At 41.8% G+C, this 14,009-nt stretch overlaps 1 protein-coding gene across 1 annotated transcript in view; it reads right to left on the reverse strand.

Annotated features, from left to right (window-relative positions):
- The window catches only part of LOC118397791 (snRNA-activating protein complex subunit 1-like), a 246,241-nt gene that overhangs the window by 63,945 nt on the left and 168,287 nt on the right, over positions 1-14,009 (reverse strand). The window lies entirely within an intron of this gene.

The raw sequence follows: 14,009 nt of genomic DNA on the forward strand, positions 1-14,009 counted from the left end.
CTTTACTGGTCATTAGTTGGCCAAAATTAGGCTACATGAAAAGTTATCAAAATATATTAATTAACAGCATTACCTTTTTTGGGCTGACTAAGGCTGTGCGCTTTTGCGGTCGACAGACAGCTGTATCATGCAGACATCCTCAGGAAACTGCCAGAGCAACCCATGCAAGTAGACAGTTAAACAAACCAACCTGCACTTCTCCCAGGCCAATCTGGGCTCATGACATCAGAGCATTAATATAAAAAGTTAATATCTTCGTCTGTGAGTGATGGAAGAAAAATAGACTTCGGCTACAATTATTTGAATAATTCAATGGATGTTTTGTGCATTAAGGTGATTAAAGTGTCTTATTAGGAAGTTTGACTTCACTCTAGGGCCATCTATAGGAATTCTCTTTTTGGGACAGTTCAGTTAAACTGCATTACCGAAGCTGGCCTGTAGGTACACTTCAAAGCGTCTTTCCAGATCAGAACCCTGGGGCCTTGCTGGAGAGATGACGTTTTGTTTTTACAAAGTTCTCACTGTCGCAGTGTGCTTCTGTCTATGTGTCATAGCAAATCATGCTGCAAGATAAGTCGCAGCAGACAATGCTCTCTAGTGGGTTTAGAATTTGGGAAAATTGACATGTGTATGCATGTGTGCATCTTCTAAATTCAAATGTTGCCCAAAACAGTGGTAGACTTGAGTGATCACTGTCTAACACATTAGCAAGTGGCCACTCGACTGCTCAAGTGTTAAGTTTGAGATTCAGCCTAAATCTTCATTTTTTTTAGGAATAGGCATAGAATTACTTCTAGAAATAAATTCCGTTGTAGCAAGTGAAGGGGGTTAATCCAAGTCCTTATACCTTTTAAAGGGTTAATAAATTATGTTTTGAAAATCTGTAAGAGACCACTGTGTGTGTTTAAACCATTGTTTTGAGTGTTGTGACCTGCAAACACTATCAGAAGGCATCTACATTTAGACTCCCCTTGTCTGGATCCCACTGTGCTTATCTGGTTTTCTGAGAACACAAGGCTGCCACAGACCTGATGAAACCAGCTACCTGTCAGAAGAGCCTTACACTCATTCACATTTTTATGATTCTATACTTGTGATGAAAGGCCAAGTTTCTGTCAAACCCACTTCTGTTGTTGCCAGGGAAACTCACGCAAGGAGGACTGGGAGAGGCTATATGAGGTACAGGATGTCTTAGACATTTTGCAGAACTTGGGGAGAACTATCATATACTGTTATTCTGTACTCTGTACCGACTTCTGCCTACAATTGTATTACTGAAGGAGTATCTTAATACTTAAACAAAGAGTATGTGTTTCCTTTCCATTACTAATGTATGTTTGATAATTATAAAGACCTGATCCTTTGTTGAAGAAATTGACCAACACAAGTCGGATAAGATAGTAAACATATAGTAAACACATAGTAAACATATGAACAGCAACATTGACACATAAAGGATACAAATGCAAGATAAATGTGAGAGACGCATTTTTATTTTATTTGAGTCCTTAAGAGTCTATTGACACACGTGCATCAATCTAAGTAACATGATAAAAATATATATATATTTTGCATGGGCTGAGTCTCAATCCACTGCATCCGCCAATGTCAGCCTTCTGCAGCTGCGGTGGAAAGTGATCGAGCTACAGCGGTGTTTGTCAGGCCATGAGACATCCCGAAAATTGGTCTTCTCACAAAAATGTCTGTAGAGTCCGAATTGTTTGGGCTACAAACTAATACCCCACTATGAACAAAATAAGTGTTAAACAAATCAAAATATATATAATATTTTAGATTATTCAAAGTAGCCATCCTTTGCCTTGATGACTGCTTTGCATACTTTTGGCATTCTCTCAGACAGTTTCACCTGGAATGTTTTTCCAACCGTTTTGAAAGCGTCCCATATATTCTGAGCACTTGTTGGCTGTTTTTCCTTCACACTGCGGTCCAAGTCATCCCAAACAATCTCAATTGTGTTGAGGTCGGGTGATTGTGGAGGCCAGGTCATCTGATGCAGCACTCCATCACTCTCTCTCTTGGTGAAATAGCCCTTACACAGCCTGGAGGTGTGTTGGATCATTGTCTTGTTGAAAAATAAATGATAGTCCCACTAAGCGCAAACCAGATGGGATGGCGTAATGCTGCAGAATGCTGTGGTAGCCATCCTGGATAAGTGTGCCTTGATTTCTAAATAAATCACTGACAGTGTCACCAGCAACACACCCCCACACCATCACACCTCCTCCTCCATGCTTCACGGTGGGAACCATACACGCAGAGATCATCCGTTCACCTTCTCTGCGTCTCACAAAGACACGGCGGTTGGAACCAAAAATCAACATTTGGACTCATCAGACCAAAGGACAGATTTCCACTGGTCTAATGTCCATTGCTCGTGTTTCTTGGCCCAAGCAAGTCTCTTCTTCTTATTGGTGTCCTTTAGAAGTGATTTCATTTCTTTGCAGCAATTCGACCATGAAGGCCTGATTCACGCAGTCTCCTTTGAACGGTTGAAGTTGAGATGTGTCACGTTCTGACCTTTATTTCCTTTGTTTTGTATTTATTTAGTATGGTCAGGGCGTGAGTTGGGTGGGCAGTCTATGTTTGTTTTTCTATGATTTGGGTATTTCTATGTTTCGGCCTAGTATGGTTCTCAATCAGAGGCAGGTGTCTTTAGTTGTCTCTGATTGAGAATCATACTTAGGTAGCCTGGGTTGCACTGTTTGTTTGTGGGTGATTGTCTATGTTGATGGCTTGTTTCAGCGCAGCTCGCATTAGCTTCACGGTTGTTATTTTGTTTACTGTTTTTGTATAGTGTTTCAGTGTTCAGTTCTTTCTTTAATTAAACATTCAACATGAACACATATCACGCTGCATTTTGGTCCTCCGATCCTTCTCGCCTCTCCTCTTCAGATGAAGAGGAGGACGACCGTGACAAGATGTGTCTATTAATTGAACTCTTTGAAGCATTTATTTGAGCTGCAATTTCTGAGGATGGTAACTGTAATGAACTTATCCTCTGCAGCGGAGGTAACTCTGGGTCTTCCTTTACTGTGGCGGTCTTCATGAGAGCCAGTTTCATCACAGCGCTTGATGGTTTTTGGGACCGCACTTGAAGAAACTTTCAAAGTTCTTGACATTTTCCAGATTGACTGACCTACATGTATTAAAGTAATGATGTACTGTAATTTCTCTTTGCCTATTTGAGCTGTTCTTGCCATAATATGGACTTGGTCTTTTACCAAATAGGGCTGTCTTCTGTATACCACCCCTACCACGTCACAATACAACTAATTGGCTCAAACGCATTAAGAGGGAAAGAAATTCCACAAATGAACTTTTAACAAGGCACACCTGTCAATTGAAATGCATTCCAGGTGATTACCTCATAAAGCTGGTTGGGAGAATGCCAAGAGTGTGCAAAGCTGTCATCAAGGCAAAGGGTGGCTACTTTGAAGAATCTCATGTATAAAATATTTTTTATTTGTTGAAGACTTTTTTGGTTACATGATTCCATATGTGTTATTTTGTAGTTTTGATGTCTTCACTATTATTCTACAATGTAGAAAATAGTAAAAAAATAAAGAAAAACCTTGAATGAGTAGGTGTGTCCAAACTTTTGACTGTGTCACGTTCTGACCTTTATTTCCTGTGTTTTGTATTTAGTTAGTATGGTCAGGGCGTGAGTTGGGTGGGCAGTCTATGTTTGTTTTTCCATGATTTGGGTATTTCTATGTTTCGGCCTAGTATGGTTCTCAATCAGAGGCAGGTGTCATTAGTTGTCTCAGATTGAGAATCATACTTAGGTAGCCTGGGTTTCACTGTGTGTTTGTGGGTGATTGTTCCTGTCTCTGTACCAGATAGGACTGTTTTGAGTTTGCACATTTCTTGTTTTTTGTAGTCAGTTGTTCATGTGTACCTTAACGTATTAAAAAGAACCATGGACAATTACCACGCCGCGTATTGGTCCTCTGATCCGTTTCGCCTCTCCTCTTCGGAAGAAGAGGAGGAAATTCATTACAGACTGGTACTGTACATGTTATGTACATGTAGGTAGGTGTGAAAGTGTCTAGGCAACATGCACATGTAATTAGAGATAAATGTGATTTGGCAATCAGGATAGATAAACAGAGTAGCCACATCGAATGTGAAGGGTGTGTTTGTGTGTGAATGGTGGAGTGTCAGTGTAGTATGTATGAGTGTGTGGGTAGAGTCCAGTGAGTATACATAGAGCCAGTGCAAGTGCAACAAAAAAATGGGTCAATGAAAATAGTTTGGGTTTCCATTTGATTAACTGTTCAGCAGTCTTATGGCTTGGGGGTAGAAGCTGCTCAGGAGCCTTTTGGTCCCAGACTTGGCTCTCCGGTACCGCTTGCCGTCCGGCAGCAGAAAGAACAGTCTATGACTTGGGTGTCTTGAGTCTTTTTTTAGGGCCTTCCTCTGACACGCCCTGGAATAGAGGTCCTGGATGGCAGGAAGCTCGGCCCCAGTGATGCACTGGGCCGTACACACTACCCTCTGTAGCGCCTTAACATTGGATGCCAGGCAGTTACCATAACAAACTTCGATGCAGCCAGTCAAGATGATCTCAGTGGTGCAGCGGTATAACTCTTTGAGGATCTGGGGCCCCATGCCAAATCTTTTCAGCCTCCTGAGGGGGAAGAGGTGTTGTCGTGCCCTCTTTACGACTGTGATGGTGTGTTTGGACTATGATAGGTCCTTAGTGATGTGGACACCGAGGAACTTGATGCTCTCGACCCGCCCCACTACAGCCCTGTCCATGTGAATGGGGGAGTGTTTGGCCCCCCATTTCCTGTAGTCGTCCCTCTGTGTAGACTATTTTTTTAAACAGACCGTTATCAGACAAGCACAGAAAATGATTTCAGACCCCTCCTATTTGTATTTGTATTTATTAGGGATCCCCATTAGCTGCTGCTACTCTTCCTGGGGTCCAAACACATTGAGGCACTTACATCACACATAAAACAAAACATAAAACAGTACATCATATAACATTATTACATCACTACATACTGTATCTACAATACAACATGTATAATACCACCATACATGTGTAGAGTGCTTGTGCTAGCATGTGTGCATATGCGTGATTGTGTGTGTGCATGTGTGTGTGTCTCTTCACAGTCCACTTTGACCCATAAGGTGTAGTTTTATCTGGGGGGGGGGGGTTCTTTCGATTTTACTGTTTGCTTGAGTTACTTGATGTGGAATAGAGTTCCATGTAGTCATAGCTCTGTGTAGCACTGTGCGTTTCCCAGAGTCTGTCTGAACTTGGGGACTGGGAAGAGATATCTTGAGGCATGTCCTGTGGGGTATGCATGGATGTCTTAGCTGTGTGCCAATAAACAGACAGCTCAGTGCTTTCAACATGTCAATACTTCTCACAAAAACAAGTAGTGATGCAGTCAATCTCTCTTCTAATTTGAGCCAAGAGAGATTGACATTCATGTCATTGATGTTAGCTATTTGATTTTGAATTTTAAGACCCCTTGAAGTATCAAACAAATATATACAAAAATTATTTTTGGCCTTACTGCTATTAGCCAATACAACAAATAGTCCCACCGAAAAATCAAAAGGAAGTTTGTTCTGAAGTGTCTGTCCTATATCTGAGAGATATAAGAAAGATCAGGAAACATTTATTGTTTTGGACATGTATTTAACCCCATACTGTATATACTTCCATAATGTTTTTCAACTGGTTCCAGGGGGACCTTCAGACGAGTCTTTTGAGGCCTGTGGGCACCCTAGAGCAAAACAATCGACAAGTATGTTCTGACGCAACAGACAGGATTTGCCAGATTAGATGTACCAACTTTAGACGAGTCCCAAGACGCTTGTGGGAGTCGTAGAGCAAAACGGACCGAACATGGCATTGTGCTCGTGAGAGTCTCATCTTCTCATAGAGGTGATGATAGTTTTGTAGGCCAAACCGTTCAGACTCAACAGACGATTTTGCTAGAACACCGCTCTAGCTATGTCACCTTTCACTGTAGATGCGGAAGTGCGACATGGGGATTTTTGTATTATGTTAATTAGTATTCCGCAGGGCTCAGACATCCACCTTATTAAAGGCCAGCCTTGCTGCTCTGCTCTGGGCCAACTGTAATTTGTCTATGTTTCTCTTTGTGGCACTTGACCATATGACTGGGCAGTAGTAATGGTGTGACTAAACTAGGGCCTGTAGGACTCGTTTTGTTGAGGAGCACTTTATTACTGGACAGACCTCTCCCCATCTTCGTTACCGTTGCATCAATATGTTTTGATCATGACAGTTTACAATCCAGGGTTACACCAAGCAGTTAAGTCTCCTCAACTTGCTCAATTTCCACATTATTCATTACAAGATTTAGTTGAGGTTTCGGGTTTAGTGGATAGTTTTTCCCAAATAAACAGATAATAAACAGAGTAGCAGCAGCGTGATGAGTGTAAAAGAGTGTGAAAGTGTCTCTCTGAGTGTGTTTGTGTGTGTGAGTCCAGTCACAGAAATCCGTTGCAGAAGTGTGAGGTAGTTGACTCGGTACCAGTACTCCTTGTATATAGCCTCGTTATTGTTATTTCACTGTGTTACAATTTCCTTTTTACATGTTTGCAAATTTTTCTTACTTTTTAACTCTGCATTATTGGGAAAGCGCTCGTAAGTAAGCAGTTCACGGTAAAGTCTACATCTGTTGTATTCGGTGTATTCTACAAATACAATTTTATTTAATTTGACCGTATGATAGAAGAGGAGCATTATTTTCTGGTCAACTCCGAGTCTACGTAGGAAATTGAGGTGTTGCTGGACTCTGTACAACTAGGGACTTGTACAAATTAACATGTGCTATGATGGCAGTATGGAAAACTACAGGTGCATGGTCACTAACAGATTTGGTGTCAAACACCATCTCCTCCATTTTCTTTACGTTAAGGTGCCTTGGTGGAAGAGTGGGGTAACATCTCACAGCAAGAACTGGCAAATATGGTGCAATCCATGAGGAGGAGATGCACTGCAGTACTTAATGCAGCTGGTGGCCACACCAGATACTGACTGTTACTTTTATTTTGATCTCCCATTTGTTCAGGGACACATTATTACATTTCTGTTAGTCCCATGTCTGTGGAACATGTTCAGTTTATGTCTTAGTTGTTGAATCTTGTTATGTTCATACAAATATTTACACATGTTAAGTTTGCCGAAAATAAACGCAGTTGACAGTGAGAGGACGTTTACATCACAGAAGACTGAAACAAATAACAAAACCGTTTCACATAGAAGTAACGGATTTTTGGTGGGTTAAAAAAAATGATGTTTACTAATGAGGAAATTAGGAAAAAACGCAAATTACAGTCCACCCATGAGGCCACTAGGGGGCGATTTGTTCATTTGACTGCAGGAAAGGGAAAGAATCCCCTACTAGCATCCCCTCCCCCTGACTATATTATTATTTAGAAACACATGAAGATGGACTACTAGGTTATTAAAATAACAGCAGGCCAAAAAGAGAATAATATTCTCACATTATTTGACTGTCTTTCTGCAACATAGGTATATTTTCAAATAGAGAGACGTACTTGTGAGGTCAAAGTTTATTATTATAATTTTTTACATTAGCCCACACATTAACTTGTGAAGAGCAGTAGGCTATTGATGGACATACTAGTGCTGGGTGCGAGAAACTACTGAACTTTTATGGGCGTGGATTTTGGATAGAGGGCTCTACCTTTGGCTGGAGCTGAGGAGGAAATGGAGCCTCGATGTCAATTCCAGTGTTTAAAATTTGGCGCTATGGCATTTTCTACCCCTTGTGCAAAGTGTGTCAATTTACTTGTTTAACATCAGCTGGCTTACACTGAGAGAGAGGAATTGACATATTTGAGGTGAGTCCTTAAAAACAATCGCAAAAGTGACAATTTCATGCAGCGCAATAGGGAGATACAAGACCCACCAAAACCATGTCTTAGCGGTAACACAGTTGGCAATGGCATAGACTTAAGGGTGTAAGTACAGTATATCCGGCCGTGACGCACAGTCCCGAATATGTCATGGAACAAGATATGTGTTTTTTGTTCTGGTGAACCAGCTGTATCACCGTCTGGTATGGCAACTGCTCCGCCCACAACCGTAAGGCTCTCCAACGCTTCACCGGGGGCAAACTACCTGCCCTCCAGGACTACCTGCCCTCCTCTAACCCTAACCCACCTACACCACCCGATGTCACAGGAAGGCCATAAAGATCATCAAGGACAACAACCACCCGAGCCACTGCCTGTTCACCCCGCTATCATGCAGAAGGCGAGGTCAGTACAGGTGCATCAAAGCAGGGGCCGAGAGACTGAAAAACAGCTTCTTTCTCAAGGCCATCAGACTGTTAAACAGCCACCACTAACATTGAGTGGCTGCTGCCAACACACTGACTCAACTACAGCCACTTTAATAATGGGAATTGATGGAAATTGATGTGAAATATATCACTAGCCACTTTAAACAATGCTACTTAATATAATGTTTACATACCCTACATTACTCATCTCATACGTATATACTGTACTCTAAATCATCTACTGCATCTTTATGTAATACATGTATCACTAGCCACTTTAAACTATGCCACTTTGTTTACATATCCTACATTACTCATCTCATATGTATATACGGTACTCAATACCATCTACTGCATCTTGCCTATGCCGCTCTGTACCACAACTCATTCATATATCTTTATGTACATATTCTTTATCCTGTTACACTGTGTGTATAAGGTAGTAGTTTTGGAATTGTTAGGTTAGATTACTCATGGGTTATTACTGCATTGTCGGAACTAGAAGCACAAGCATTTCGCTGCACTCGCATTAACATCTGCAAACCATGTGTATGTGACAAATACATTTGATTTGATTTGATATTTAGGGACATAAAAAAATGAATGTTTTTTTTCTCCATTTTGCCCTCTCCTAAAAGTAAGTTGTTTTTTAGTCGTGCCCAAAGCATTCGTCAAGTAGCCAAGCCTATCAATGAAGGGTTTTGCTCGTGGGACTGCCTTGAAATAAATCTTAATCACCAAATCTTTATTAAAACATCACGTTTGGGAGCAGCAAAACAGTAAGTGGACATCCCCTTCTAATCTGCCTGCATTCAAAACAACTAGAACCTCACAACTGGGAAATCTCAGACTTTAGTGAGTTCAAGACAACTGGAAACACACAAAAAAACAACCTCAAACTGGGAAAATACGTTTTGAACGGTCATCAAACTCGGAATTCCAAGTCGGGAACCTGGGCCTCTTTCTAGAGCTCTGATCCTAAGATCAGTGACGTCATGAGTCATCCTTGTTTTTTTCCGAGTTCCCTGTTGTCTTGAAAGCACCATAAATCCAGAGAATGCCAGAATTTGATGAAAGTGTGATGACAAAATTTGCCCACGAAGGACCGCCACAACACCGTCCTGTTCAAGTGAGCACAGTAAGACAAGGTCCAAAAATGTATTGTATGCTGCTGCATAAATTAAGTGTATGTTGTGTAGTAAGCTGTTAGTTGCCCATGTGCCTCACCCTAACAATTTGGTCCCTTTTCCCGTCATAACTTTGCCTACTGTTCTGACTTGGTGGTAAACGTGTAGCCTATAGCCTGTTTTAGAGAAATGTCATCATCAAATATTGTAAGAGCTTTCATTATTATAACAGAGCTGGAGGGGATGGCTGCCGTTTTACGGGCTCCTAACAAACTGTTTGTTTGTTTTTTCGCATTGTTTGTAACCCATAACCCTTATTTTATCCTCATGATTCCTGCTTACAAGCAAATCGAAAGCAGGAAGTACCAGTGACTCGCCCAATACGGAAGTGGTCAGATGACACGGATGCAATGCTACAGGACTGTTTTGCTAGCACAGACTGGAATATGTTCCGAGATTTATCCAATAGCGTTGAGGAGTATACCACCTCAGTCACCGGCTTCATCAATAAGTGCATCGAAGACATTATCCCCACAGTGACTGTACGTTCATAGCCCAACCAAAAGCCATGGAATACAGGCAACATCTGAACCAAGCTAAAGGCTATAGCTGCTACTTCCAAGGAGTGGGACACGAATCCAGATGCTTATAAGAAATCCCGCTATAGCCTCAAACGAACCATCAAACAGGGAAAGTGTCAATACAGGACTAAGATTGAATCCTACGACACCGGCTCTGACACTCGCCGGATGTGGTAGACTGAAAAATATTACCGACTACAAAGGGAAACCCAGCCACGAGCTTCCCAGTGAGAGCCTACCAGACGAGCTAAATGCCTTTTATGCTGGCATCGAGGCAAGAAACACAGAAGCATGCATGAGAGTACCAGCTGTTCCAGATGACTGTGTGATCACGCTCTAGCCGATGTGAGCAAGACCTTTAAACAGGTCAACAGACAGATTACCAGGACGTGTACTCAAAGTAGGCGCAGACCAACTAGTAAGTGTCTTCACTGACATTTCAACCTCTCCCTGACAGAGTCCATAATACCTGCATGTTAGAAACAGTCCACCGTAGTCCCTGTGCCCAAGAAAGCGAAGGTAGCGTGCCTAAATGATTACCACCCCATAGCATAGACCCGTAGCACGTTGGTAGCCATGAAGTGCTTTGAAAAGCTGGTCATGGATCAGATCAACACCATCATGCCAGAAACCCTAGTCCCACTCCAATTCGCATACCACGCCAAAAGATCCACAGATGACACAATCTCAATCGCACTCCACACTGGCCTTTCTCACATGGACAAAAGAAATAGCTATGTGAGAATGCTGTTCATTGACTACAGCTCAGCGTTCACCACCATAGTCCCCACAAGGCTCATCACTATAAGGACCCTGGGACTAAACACCTCCCTCTGCAACTGGATCCTGGACTTCCTAACGGGCTGCCCCCAGGTTGTAAGGTTAGGCAACAGCACATCTGCCACGCTGATTCTCAACACTGGGGCCCCTCAGGGGTGCGTGCTTGGTCCCCTCCTGTACTCCCTCTTTACCCACGACTGCATGGCCAAGCACGACTCCAACAACATCATTAAGTTTGCTGATGACACAACAGTGTCAGTGGCAGGTCAGAAACCTGGCAGTATGGTGGCATGACAACAACCTCTCCCTCATTGTGAACAAGACAAGGAGCTGATCGTAGACTATAGGAAAAGGAGTGCCGAACAGGCCCCCATTAACCTGTTAATCCTACCCCCTACTTTTTCGAACATTCTGTTAAAAATCGCGCAACATTTCAGCGCCCTGCTACTCATGCCAGGAATATAGTATATGCATATGATTAGTATGTGTGGATAGAAAACACTCAGACGTTTCTAAAACTGGTTAAATCACGGCTGTGACTATAACAGAACGTGCGTTTCATCGAAAAGCGCAGGAAAATCTGATCACTGAAAATGGGAAAATATATCCATGCGCGACTTGAACCCATTGATAAAGGTGAACCACATTTAATGGGGCTGAGGTTGCAATACCTACAGCTTCCACACGTTGTCTAGAGTCTTGTCATTTGCCTAGGCTTTGTTTCTTGGTCAAACAGATGCAAGGCAACGCATTTCTTCCGGTCTCCGACCGGATATTTTGGTTGAGAATTACCCGGACATTATTTCCAGACGGACAGCTAAAGAATATACTTCGCCTCGTGATCAATTTGATCGCTTATTAACGTTTAATAATACCTAAAGTTGCATTACAAAAGTATTTCGAAGTGTTTTGTGAAAGTTTATCGTCGACTTTTTAAATTAAAAAAAAATGACGTTACGTTATAAGACGCTATTTTTTTTCGTTTATCACACAGTCTTCATAGATCGATATCTAGGCTATATATGGACCGATTTAATAAAAAAAAGACCCAATAGTGATTATGGGACATCTAGGAGTGCCAACAAAGAAGATGGTCAAAGGTAATGAATGTTTTATATTTTATTTGTGCGGTTTGTGTAGCGACGACTATGCTAATTATTTAGTTTACGTCCCCTGTGGGTCTTTTGGGGTGTTACATGCTATCAGATAATAGCTTCTCATGCTTTCGCCGAAAAGCATGTTAAAAATCTGACTTGTTGCCTGGATTCACAACGAGTGTAGCTTTAATTCAATACCCTGCATGTGTATTTTAATGAACGTTTGAGTTTTAACTAGTACTATTAGCATTTAGTGTAGCGCATTTGCATTTCCAGATGTCTAGATGGGACGCCTGCGTGCCAGGTAGGAGCAAGAGGTTTTAACATCGACGGGGCTGTAGTGGAGCGGATTTGAGGGTTTCATCACCAACAAACTATCATGGTCCAAACTAGAGGTCGACCGATTATGATTTTTCAACGCCGATACTGGTACCGATTATTGGAAGACCAAAAAAGCCAATACCGATTAATCGGACGATTTTTAAAAATTTGTATGACAATTACAACAATACTGAATTAACACTTATTTTAACTTAATATAAAACATCAATAAAAATCCATTTAGCCCCACTATATTATTGTCAGTGTAACAGTATAGCTTCCATCCCCCTCCTCGCCCCTACCTGGGCTCGAACCAAGAACACATCGACAACAGCCACACTCGAAGCATCGTTACCCATCGCTCCACAAAAGCCGCGGTCCTTGCAGCGCAAGGGGAATAACTACTCCAAATCTAAAGAGTGACGTTATTAGTGCACACTCAGCTAACTAGCTAGCCATTTCACATTGGTTACACCAGCCATTAGGCTGATAGGCTTGAAGTCATAAACAGCGCTGTGCTTGCGAAGAGCTGCTGGCAAAACGCACGAAAGTGCTGTTTGAATGAATGATTACGGGCTGCTCAGTCAGACTGCTCTATCAAATCAGACTTAATTATAACATAATAACACACAGAAATACGAGCCTTTGGTCATTAATATGATCGAATCCGGAATCTATCATTTCGAATAGAAAACGTTTATTATTTCAGTGAAATACGGAACCGTTTATCTAACGGGTAGCATCCCTAAGTCTAAATATTCTTGTTACATTGCACAACCTTCAATGTATGTCATAATTACGTAAAATTCAATTCAAATTCAAATTCAAATTAGTTCGCAATGAGCCAGGCAGCCCAAACTATTGCATATACCCTGACTCTGCGTGCAATGAACGCAAGAGAAATTACACAATTTCACCTGGTTAGTATTGCCTGCTAAACTGGATTAGTAGTTATAACTAGTGATTATGATTGATTGTTTTTTACAAGATAAGTTTAATGCTAGCTAGAAATTTACCTTGGCTTCTACTGCATTCGCGTAATAGGCAGGCTACTCGTGGAGTGCAATGGTTAGAGCGTTGGACTCGTTAACTGTGCGGTTGCAAGATTGGAACCCCTGAGCTGACAAGGTGTAAATCTGTCGTTCTGCCCCTGAACAAGGCAGTAAACCCACAGTTCCTATGCAGTCATTGAAAATAAGAATGTGTTCTTAACTGACTTGCATAGTTAAATAAAAGGTTAAAAAAAAAAAATAATAATAAATCAATTAAAAAAGAATCGATAATCGGCGCCCAAAAATACAGATTTCCGATTGTTATGAAAACTTGAAATCGGCCCTAATTAATCGGCCATTGGACCTCTAGTCCAAACACACCAAGACAGTTGTGAAGAGGGCACGAATACACCTTTTCCCCCTCGGGAGACTGAAAAGATTTGGCATGGGTCCCCAGATCCTCAAAAAGTTCCACGTCTGCACCATCGAGAGCATCCTGACCGGTTGCATCACCGCCTAGTATGGCAGCTGCTCGGCATCTGACCGTAAGGCGCTACCGAGGGTAGTCCTTATGGCCCAGTACATCACTGGGGCCAAGCTTTCTGATACCCAGGTCCTATATACTAGGCCGTGTCAAAGGAAGGCCCATAAAATTGTCAAACATTTACATTTACATTTAAGTCATTTAGCAGACGCTCTTATCCAGAGCGACTTACAAATTGGTGCATTCACCTTATGACATCCAGTGGAACAGCCACTTTACAATAGTGCATCTAAATCTTTTAAG

The sequence above is a fragment of the Oncorhynchus keta genome, chromosome 19 (genome assembly GCF_023373465.1).
Source record: "Oncorhynchus keta strain PuntledgeMale-10-30-2019 chromosome 19, Oket_V2, whole genome shotgun sequence".
In the NCBI taxonomy this organism is placed as follows: Eukaryota; Metazoa; Chordata; class Actinopteri; order Salmoniformes; family Salmonidae; genus Oncorhynchus; species Oncorhynchus keta.